This window comes from Pyrus communis, chromosome 15, assembly GCF_041283825.1.
Source record: "Pyrus communis isolate YQ-2024b chromosome 15, ASM4128382v1, whole genome shotgun sequence".
In the NCBI taxonomy this organism is placed as follows: Eukaryota; Viridiplantae; Streptophyta; class Magnoliopsida; order Rosales; family Rosaceae; genus Pyrus; species Pyrus communis.
The window spans coordinates 10,770,128-10,781,812 of NC_142579.1; positions in this window are offsets into that span (position 1 = coordinate 10,770,128).

Here is an 11,685-nt window from a genome sequence, read left to right on the forward strand (position 1 = left end):
AGAAGCCTTTGACTCTCTCTGGGTGAAAATTTTGATTACTAGTTAATTCTCACAATGACCTTTATGTGATATTGGTGGAAACGATGTCGGAGTGGTGTGTCTGGTTAAAAGACATGCCGCTTTCATCTTGTTTTGCGAGACAATGGCAGCTAAGTCGTGCCTTATGGTGAAAGCCGACACATTCTTGCATGCGTGGACAAGTGAAACTTGAGCCTTCTTTGACATAGAAGAAGCATGCTCGTTGCTTCAAGAATTTCATTTGCATGTTACAAAAGCATGCTTCATTTCTTCTAGCAAGGACCGGCTGATGACAAGTTCGCACCCTAACGCTCTCCTTGTTCCATCAATGACATCAGCTTAGAATGAGGATGTTGAAGTGTGGTTTCTCTGCCTCTCATATTTTTCTCCATTCAAAATTCAAACACATGTCAAAACCAATGGCTTCAAGGAAGGAACAAGCTGCTCTCATAACCAAGGGAAGAAACGCTAGAACTTCTGTTGCAAGTGGAGAATCTGTTGGTGTCACGACATAAAGTAAGGCAAAGACAGGGTGTGCCAAATTTGTAAACGCAAAATTCATATGACAAATAAGACAAGAACACTTGTACAAAATAACATGTGTAGCGATGTAGATTTAGGGTTACAATCTCTTTACAACTTTGAATCCTCTGATTTGATCTCCAGGGTGAAAAATGTGTGTTGTTGATTTGAGGGTTATGATAACTTGATCTCGAATGGACAAACCCTCGAGGTTTTGACTTGTAGCAATGGTGCGAGATTTATACGCACACAAACTAAACCCTATTTGTGACAATTGTAGTAATGATGTAAGTAGGGATCGTTCTAACCGGGGATTAACTAGGGGTGCTAAACACTTGATTCAAATAAATAAAACTAACTTTTAAAACACTTAACTTACTTAACAAGAACTCAAAACAAGTACACAAGACTTCAAATACTTGAAAACACAAAAATAAAACAAATACGAATGATTAAGACTTAACAAAAGATGGGGGGGGGGGGTTGAGTTTTTGACGAAATTAACTAAAATGCACAAATTGTAATTAAAGGCAAAACGTAAATATGAATGTGATGAAAATATGGATGATGGAATAGCCAAGGGGTTCTTCTCCACACATGTTACACTTGCATACAAGATTGATTCTCAGTTGGTCTTTCGATAAATTATGAAACTCAACACTCCGGGTTAATTAGGTCCGCTTAAATTAACCGTTAAGTTTTCCTTAAGTTAATGAATTGGATGGGTTTGCGCAACGCAATTCACAACATTCTCCAAAAGTCCTTTACGTGAACAGCACAATAAAGATACAATCAAAGATCATTAAGCATTATGAAAACTATAAGTGTTGACGAGGCATTCGTTACTATGATGAGCATGAAACTCGTGCCAAGAATTCATTTAACGCGATTGTTTATAAGCAACCTCCACTACTTGTGAATATAAGTTCGTAACGATTAGGTGAAACTCACTTATATTCTAGCGTCATATTCATGCATGAAAATTAAGCGCGCATTCTTAATAAACATACATAAATAAGTTATCAATCAAACGGTTAAACAAATTGAATCCACAACTTATGAAATTCCAACGAAAGTTAATCAATTCATATTGCAAATATAAACATAGTTTCGAATCACCCCCTAGCTAAAGGGGGTTTAGTTCGTCATAACTTTGAAATCAAAGAAACACCTAAACATTCCAACAACTCAAACTTAAATTGTATGAACATTTAGGCACTCTTCTCTTCCATTCCTCATACGTACAAAACAAAGAGAATTGAAATTAAACATTGAAATCAAAGAAACACCTAAACATTCCAACAACTCAAACTTGAATTGTATGAACGTTTAGGCACTCTTCTCTTCCTCGTTGTTGTAGCACAAGGTTTAAGGATAGGTTGTGTGATGGTGTGAAGTGTTTTGGAGGGATGGGAAGTGGTTGGATAGTGGCTGCAATGGAGGAGAAAAACTGAACAAAATGGAAGGGGATACACGGCAAGGGATGTGTGTTTGTGTTGTGTGTTGTGTGGTGAATGGAATGAATGAATTGTGGCTGCAATGGATGCTTATTTATAGGTAAATAAGAGGGAACATGACAGCTAGGAGGTGGGTGGAAATGTGGCTGCAAGGTGAGTGAATGATTATGAATGAATGCATGTGAAAAACAGCTAGGAAAACTTGGTGGAATGCTGGAATTGCAAGGGTGGCCACGACATGGGTTGTTTTTGTGTGTTGTGGCTGATTTGTTTGTTGGTTAAAGATGCATGTGGATGAATTATACAATGGGAAAGTATGTGATTGACAACTAGGGTGAATGGTGGCTGTAATGATGAAGTGTGATGGCTGAAAATGGCAAGGGAAGTGCACGGCATGGATGGATTTTGGTGCATGTGGCTGCAATGTTGTGTAATGATGGAGGAATAAGTGCATGTGGTTGAATTGGTGGTGAATGTGCATGGCAAAGAATGGATTTGGCTGCAATGGTGTGTAATTGGGTTAGGGTTTAAGTGCATAAAATGGACCCAAATTGCTCCCCCTTGCATGGCAAGGAATGGTGTTTGTGTTAAGCCCATGGCAAGGTGTTATGTAACTGGGTTAGGGCCATTGTTTTGTGTCCTCAAGTGCATACAAGGCCTTCAATTTCATCCAACACTTGGGCTCCAAGCATAAGCTATCCATCCTTAGCCCAATAGTGCTCCAAAAGGCCCCAAAACACTCCACAATGCATCCTTTCGTCAAACACGTCTTATGATCCTATAAACACATAAAAGAAGCATAAAGGACTAAAATAACTAAAGAAACATAACGTAAATGTACGAGAACAAGCCATTTAAGTCGCATGAATATGCTCCTATCAAATACCCCCACACTTAGCTTTTGCTAGTCCTCGAGCAAAACAGAAAAACAAAACAAAATGAAACGAAACAAACCAAAGACAATCTTAAACCTTCCAACGTTTCCTCAGGGATTTCCTATGCACATGACAAGTTAAAAATCATCATTCCCAAAGATTTTGGTTATCTTTACACTTAAGTACATACTTAATCATAGTCACCACATATTAGTTCACAATTAAGCATTTAAAACTATGTTTTGAATGTAGTAACATGCCTTAGAGAATTGGTCAATTCCTTACAAGATATGCACTCAATTTTCACTCAGATTATCTAACTACACACCCTAAACTAGTTACATGTGAGAAGATTGATGTAAACATGAAAATGAACACTCACATATATGTATCATAAAGAGAGCAATTTCTGGAGTTAATAAGCATGTTTAGGTATGATCTCATGAATGGAATGCTACTACTTAGATGCGAGAACCAGTGACACCATAAGCTCATACCAAATTCAAACTCCACAATTGAAATACACAACACTCAAGATAGAAGTCAAGGGTTGTAACGGGGCTTGGGGTATTTGGATAACAAAGAAAGATAGGAATAAACAAAAGTTCTTTGAGCAATAGTGAGCAAAGTAATGAATTAGGCACTTAGAGTTTCCTTTAGAGCGCAGAAAACAACTTTTAGACAAATAGGGGAGATTCAAACAACTTTTAGCCGTGCCTATGGCACAACAACTTTCATCAATAATCCTTCCCCCACACTTATTTTCTGCAACATATTAATCAAAAGGAATTCATTTTCCGTCATGCTTACTATGCTTTAAGAACAAGGGTACGGATGGTCCTAATCTAGGCTAGGTGAGAATGATATGGGTTAACAAAGAACATGGGCTAAACAAGGTTCAACGGGGTTAAAACTTACAACATATACGAAATATGGGAAGTAAGGCTATTTGGCTATGGTGGCAACTATACAACTTCATCTTGATATATGTTATGCAATTCAATGTCATGCTTTGAATGAAACGGATATAAGTTCTAGCATTTAGTTCTATCATGATACAATTGCATTCTAAGTAGCAACCAAGCAAGGAATAATGAGATCATGCAACAACTTTAGAAAACAAAGAATCACAGATTATAACTCTCCAAAGAACGTTTAGGCTCAAGTCTCACAAGGTTGTAGCGTTTGTATGAGTTCCTTCCTTCAAGCATGTTACAAAAACGAATTTTTCTTTTATGATTGCATGCGAAGTAATACATTATAACCATAACCAAGCATATACCAAGAGTAAATCAAACTTTCATCCATGTTTATAACTCTCTTTAACAGCCATGCAATTACAAACCAAATCCTCATCATTGTGTTGGAAGGTACCCTAAGACACAAACACACAAAAACGACTCAAAACACTCTTTTTAGGCTTTTCAAAACATGTTTTTCAAATTTTTATGTTATTTTCAGAGTTATAAAACAAAAAATACTAAAACACTCTAAAACAGCTTAAAAACATTTTAAAACAGCAAGGAACAACATTTGAAGTTATGGGTGATAAAATCCCACGAATTTACATCAAATATACTTAGTTACCCCCCCCCCCCCCCCCACACTTAAATCAAACATTGTCCTCAATGTTTTAAGCATAGATTCACACAAAGCATAAGTAAATACACAAAAAACACTTAAACATACTAAACATGGCAGAATGTAACTAACAAAGAGAAGAGTTTAGCGACGCAAATCTGGTTATGGAGTGTAAATTCCCTCTTCTCCTTGGTGATTGCACTGAGGCTTGATCTTGATGATTCCACAGGCTCATTCTTGAACTGGTTTCCTCCCATTGTTGATTTTCCTTTGTGCTACTCTTGAACTGGGCAGCAGGATTCTTTTGGTCTCCCCTGAAGGTCTGAGCTTCCTCCTTTTATCTGTTTCTTTGTTCAATCTTTCCAATTCGTATTGAAGAGGGTTAGAGGATAGCTCAGCATATGCAGTTGTTGCTTGTCTCCACATGCTTCAATGTATCATTTTCACTTGCCTTACTTGCTCCGTTGAAGATGACTACTCGAGAGCAACGCTAGGTAAGCAACCAGGAATAGATTCCAGGCAGTTGGCTCCAGATCGAAAGACTGACTCCAAGTGCCGGCTGATTGCTTCTTTCACTTTGCCATGCGAGTAAGAACAAGGACAAAGAAAAAGACAGGGAAAGAGCATGATATGAGATACTTTTGCTTTTGACCTTGATGATATGAGATACCTTTGCTTTTTAAGAAGCGGTGAATGAATCAGCACATGCTTCAATCTGCCGTTTCCTCCTGGGTCATCTGTACTCCAGGCATCTGGTATCATCTTTGGGGAAGAAGAAAAAAAATGAGTAATTCGAAAGGCTTTGCTGGGAGTGCGCCTTCAGAGGTGAGAAAGAGTTGGGCAATTTCTTCAGGTCTGCCTTGCCATAAAAGATGAAGGTCGACATATATAAAGATAATAGCAAGTGGTGGTACTGTTCTTTTACCTTTGTCGACAAACGTTTTGATCCCGCAAATCCGGCTTTTTGAAATAGTGGCGCCTCTTCGATTTCTGAACGACGCCTCTTCGATTTCTGAACGACGCCCCTTAGCTTTCTGAATGACACGTAGTAGTGCGGATGCGGCTCCTTTTGACAAAGCTGCACGCGTTTTCTGAAAAGCAGAGAAAGCGTCGCCGAACTTTGCGCTTGTCGGCAAAAGTGTGTAGTTGCGATGATGGCCTCCACGTGTTTTCAGCTTTGTCAGAGATCTTTTGACAAAGTTGAACGCGTTTTCTGAAAAGCCGAGAGATCGTCGCCGAACTTTACGCAGGAAACTCCGGCTCTTTGAATCGGTGGTCGTGGCGCCTTGGCTTTTTATAGAGGTATCGATCACCCCAACAAACACACTCTGAAGATTGCCCATTCTTGAAAATCGACTCCGGCCCTTTAAGATTTAACTCCATCCATCCTTCTCTTTGAACACCTTTTGAAAAATGACTAACTCATCGAACCTTTGCTTAGATTTGAGTCTCAGCAGCGATCCGGTTGCGCCCCGTCAAGGTAATGTATGGCGCCCTTCTTTTTTATCTTTTAACGGTCCTTTTACAGGTGAAGACTCCATAATGACGGATGCAATAACAGCTACGATAGTAGCTAGGAACCTCCTTACTCCTAAGGATAGTAGGCTGCTTTCAGGACGGTCCGATGAGTTGGCCGTTCAAGAATCCCTCGCTCTCAGTGTTCAGTGTGCGGGCTCTGTGTCCAACATGGGCCAACGCCTACTTGCTCGCTCCCGTCAGGTTGAATCGTTGATGGCAGAGGTGGAAAGTCTCAAGCAGGAGATCAAACAGCTTAAGTACGAGAATAGAAGTTTGCATGTGCTTGCAAATAACTATTCGTCGGGCATGAAGAGGAAACTTGATGAGCTGCAAGAATCTGAAGGTCGAATTCAAAGTGACCGTCAAAGGCTTGCGGCTTATCTCCAGAGGCACCTTTTTCTAGGGTTTAAGTGCATAAAATGGACCCAAATTGCTCCCCCTTGCATGGCAAGGAATGGTGTTTGTGTTAAGCCCATGGCAAGGTGTTATGTAATTGGGTTAGGGCCATTGTTTTGTGTGCTCAAGTGCATACAAGGCCTTCAATTTCATCCAACACTTGGGCTCCAAGCATAAGTTATCCATCCTTAGCCCAATAGTGCTCCAAAAGGCCCCAAAACACTCCACAATGCATCCTTTCGTCAAACACGTCTTATGATCCTGTAAACACATAAAAGAAGCATAAAGGACTAAAATAACTAAAGAAACATAACGTAAATGTACGAGAACAAGCCATTTAAGTCGCATGAATATGCTCCTATCAAGCAATGAAAGAACCAACACGTGTAAGGGTGCTTGATGATTCCTCATAGGTTTGACAAAGAACGCATAGAGTTTTCAGAGTCTTCCGAGTGTTTGAATGTTTAGGACTTTGGGAGTTTAGAGGCTTGAGAGCTTTAACGCTTGGGTATGAGAATGGTTTTCTGGATCCTTTCTATGTCTTGGAGCCTTCTATTTATAGACTCTTCAAGCCTTGACTATGGATGGATTTGACCTTGATTGTGGGCTTGATTAATTGACAAAAGAACCATGAATCGATTTATGGCTTGGCTCATGATTTGACTTCATCAATTAATATTCTATTCAATTAAATTGTAATAAATAATTCTTTTCTGCCAAGTGTTGACACGTGTCTTTCTTGATGACTTGTTTGATTTTGATGAGTCATATCCATGTGTACGATTTGTGAGACACATGGCACATGCCACATAAAGCCTGGTATGTCATAACTTTAATGTGTTGGTGAACGTTTACTTCACCAGAATTTTGATGTCTACAAGAAGATCCTGAACTTCATATTGAATTAAGCAACCTTGTCTTCTGGTTCTAGAGTGCTAGGCAAGAGGTGTTCCTTCCTCAGTTGTACTCGCTTAGGTGCATAAGTCAGCAGCGCATTCGACACCACCAATACCACATCTATTCTACTCGCTCGACCGAGCTCGATCGCAAGTTGGCACACCTTCATTCACAAGAAGGATGTAGTTAGCTCATAGTTATTCGGCCTGCTCGCCATGTGGCCTTTGTAATTTTTAAGGCCAACAATTAGTTACAAAATTGTTGATGATGAGAGTAGGTTCTTTCTTTATGGTTGTTTTCTGCTTGGAGTCGGGGTTTTTAGTTTTCTTTAATTATTCCATTGTTCCTCGTGATATTTGGTGGCCTTAGATTCTGCTTCCTACTACCTTTCTTAATAATGTGTTTTTGGTTACGATCATGACATAACTGTAACTCTAAAAAATTAGAAAAGTTTGTGCTGTCATAGGTAATTAGTATTTGATCTTATGTATTTCACTTGACACTTGGGGAACAATGTATAAATAAAGGTTTGTGGTCGTAAAAATGTGCAATTAATTACATAATAAACTAATTAACCAGGTGTACCGACTCCTAATTGAATCACTAATGAGAAAATTTGATGAGGTGAGATGAGATCTAGAGTGGAATCCTATGATGTTGCCCAACCACTCCATTGAGGTAACTACTGCCTATAAATGTAGGGCGGAAAGAACTGCAGATATTCTAAATTTGTACACCACTGAATTAGTGACACAAATAATGATGAAGACTACCATGATCATAAGCACCATCCTGATTTCACTTATCATCTTTCAAGGAACTAATTCTGGTTTTAATATCTTGGTTGAAGCAAGACATTTAGCAGGTAATTAGCAGCATTAATTATTATTTTCATGTTTGGGTAGGTCATTAGCATGCACCAACTCCATGCCTTGAAATAGAGGCATTTTACATATTTTCTTTAGATGAAAAATATATTATTCATCTTCACCGGAAAATGTAAATAAAAACCTAAATTTACATTCTTTTTAACATTTTTTGGTGATAGGTCCCCAACTCATCACAAAGATAATTTTAAATGAGATCTCACATTTATGTATCTCCCATTAGAGTACAATATTCATATACATATGCCGAAATTGTAAAATATAATACAAATATGATTTTTGCATCTCAAATTTGCATTTTCCCATTGGAGACGCGATTCGATTATTTCATGTACTGAAGTAAAGTACCCCCAGTTCATGGTTGGTTGGATTTCAATTACGGGCGCTATAACATGTCAATTATGTGTCGAGAGATTATCGGAATGAACATGCATCGATACGTTCTTGGCATGTTAGAAACACGTTAATGAAGTTTTTTCCATGAATTAAAGGCCGGATGTCCTGCATAGAGGACACAACTGTATATAACATGTTGCACGGCCTTAATGAATTGCAGTCAGAAGCTTAGATATTACTCATTATATTTCTTATTATTCTGGACAGGATACAGCATATTATATAATTTCTTGGCTAGATTTACCAACTTCAGCAACATTAATTAATTGAAAGGAGTGAACAAAATCTTTTTCTTAACCATTTTTTATTTGGCCATGTTCAGACGAAAGTTCTTCCGAGCATCCCGCATCTTCTTTACTTGGTACACCAAACATTGGAAGTTCGCTCGGTGTGATGAAGACAGGTTTCACTGAAAATTATACCACAAAGTTCAAGTCCCCGCCTCCTCCGCCGAAATCAGCAACACCACCACACCAAGCGCCAACACCACCAAAACACATACCAACTATCACTGATCTACTCGACAGATCTCCTCCGAGTACCCCCTGCATATCTTCAGCCTGAAGAGAGTCGACTGTGGAATAGTGGTGTCACTGTGTAATTATTTCATTTTAATTTTCAAGTTTGCAAAGCTCCACCTCAACCCGTCAGTTTCTCGTCAAAAGCATCAGTGCTGAAAGAACTCGCCTTATATATAACGTGGAATTCAATGATCAACATAGTAAGCCAGCTGAGGTCGTGGTTATGGTGAATTTGTCACCCACGTTAACGATGTAGTTCTCCTCTCGTCCTTTTCGATGATGTTGATCTCCATAACTTCTGCCCTTCTTGCTAGGGTCTGTTTTTTCTTTTGGTCGAAATTTCAAGGGTTTATGTTTGGTTTGCCTTATGATGGAGTTATAAGGTCCTATGCGTGTGTGTACGTCATTGTATAATATGTGATTATACCTTGGTTGCTACCCAAGGTAGTGAAATATATTAATGCTAGATTTGGTTTATCAGGTAGAACTAGAAATTTAATGATCAAACAACAAATCAAAGCGTATGCCTCAGCTAATAAGCTCTACATCCAGTGGTATTTTGTATTATCAAGTTAAAGATGTACCAAATTCGAATCCCACATTCACCATTAATAACCAACCATAACTAATACAAGAGGAGAGTCAATGAGTCATCATGTCCATAAAACTTGTTCTTTTTGGACTCAAAAAGAAAAGAACTTAATTTTGTATGCATAACTAGTAACTTAATTTGTAATATAATTACCCTACCTATTTTGTTCAAAAAAAAAAAATAATTGTAATTTTTCAGCTAATTACATTTTCACCATTTAGGTTTTAAGCGATTTTCAAAGTGGGCAATGAAATTTTAACTTTTTCGAATTACAACCTGAGGTTTTAAAACTATATAAATTTATGCATTTGGTCTAACGAATTATTTTAATCTTCATCAAATTAATAACATGATGAGCATGGATCCCATAATTGGATTCACATGTAAACACATTCGTACCAAAATGACTAAAATATTCATCAATTTGATGGAAAAGTAGACTTTCAAAGAGACAAAAGGTGTAAATTGATGCAATTATAGTGTCTCACAGTGCAATGTGAAAAAATTAAAATCTCATGACCTATTTAGAAAATCAAGTTGTAAATGGTAAAAATTGAAGGGCCTGACGTTCAAGGAAAAAGTATACTTTTGTTCATGAACAATCCCACATTTAGGCTCAAACTAATGTAACAGAGACTGGATGGGGTCTTGAAATACGAATACAATGTCCTACTGGGGCCTTGTTCTCTCCTATCCTCTGAACCAATCCAAGGCAAGTGACTATTTACTACAATGGTGGAAAGAAGCTAAGCCCTTAAATGACGGCGTGAGTTCAAATCCCGTCAATGGCTAATCTAATATCTAATCTCACAAAATATATCATTTGACAACAAAAAAAAAAAAAAAAAAAAACACGGGACGAGCATCCCAAATGTACCTTCCAATCCGAAATACTCCACGGCAAACTTTTATTCTGCCTAGTTGATAGAAGCATATTTATGCGACTTTGTTAGCCTGTTTCCTTGCATTTACTCAGTTAGTTTATATTTATTAGAGTGTTTTAAGCTATTTTCGTGTGTTTATAGGTTCAAATGGCAAAAGTTGCAAGAAACGGCAATTTGAAGCATTTTAGAGCAGTTTTGGGCTTGGAATGGATAACACATGCATGGAGCGAGGTGGATGGACGTTTTTGAATATCAAAAGGGGCTAGGAATGTGCTAAAGAGTTGAAGAAATTAATTCAAGACATAGAAGATAAGAAATTAGCAAAAGAGAAGGAACATTATCCAAAACCTTATCTTATCTTATCCTAAACTTATCTTAATCCTATCCTACCTTATTTCTAGTTGCATGGGGGAATTATTTTCTCATTAGAACACCTAATATCGGAATTCTAGAAGCCTAAATCTATGACGCACCTTACTGATGCGAAAATAGTTAAGCACACAAATTAACCCTCTTGTTGTCAAATTGTAGTAAAGATGCAAGTAGGGATCGTTCTAGACCGGGGATTAGGAGGGCTTGCTAAAACCTCTAAACTGACTCAAAAACATAAAACCAAAGTTAAAAACGTTCTCAAAGACTCAAAGGACTCAAAACAAGTTCAAAAGACTCAAAACTGCCTAAAAACACTAACTAGGCAGTTTCTGACCTTAAACCCAATTTTGGACGAATTTAAGATTATGGCTTGATTCAAAACACTTTAAAACATAAACTAAACAAATTCTAAGCACTAAAGAACAAGAAGGTAAAGGGGGGTTTTGATTTGATTGAGAATTGAAATAACAAAGCAAGTTGTAAAACTAGGCAGTTTCTAAAACGGAATTGAGAAACAAGATGATGGATGGATTAGTTAGAGGTCCATTCTCCACACATGACACATATATATATATATGAATATATGAATCGATTCTCCAATTGCTTTTCATTAACTATGATGCTCAACACCCCAAGTTAACCGTGATGCACTAATTAACTCTCAAATTTTCCTTATGTTATTGAATTGAATGATGCATGCGACAATTCAAATCATTCTCCAATGGTTCTCAACATGAATGCATAGAAGAGATACAATGAGAGATCATTA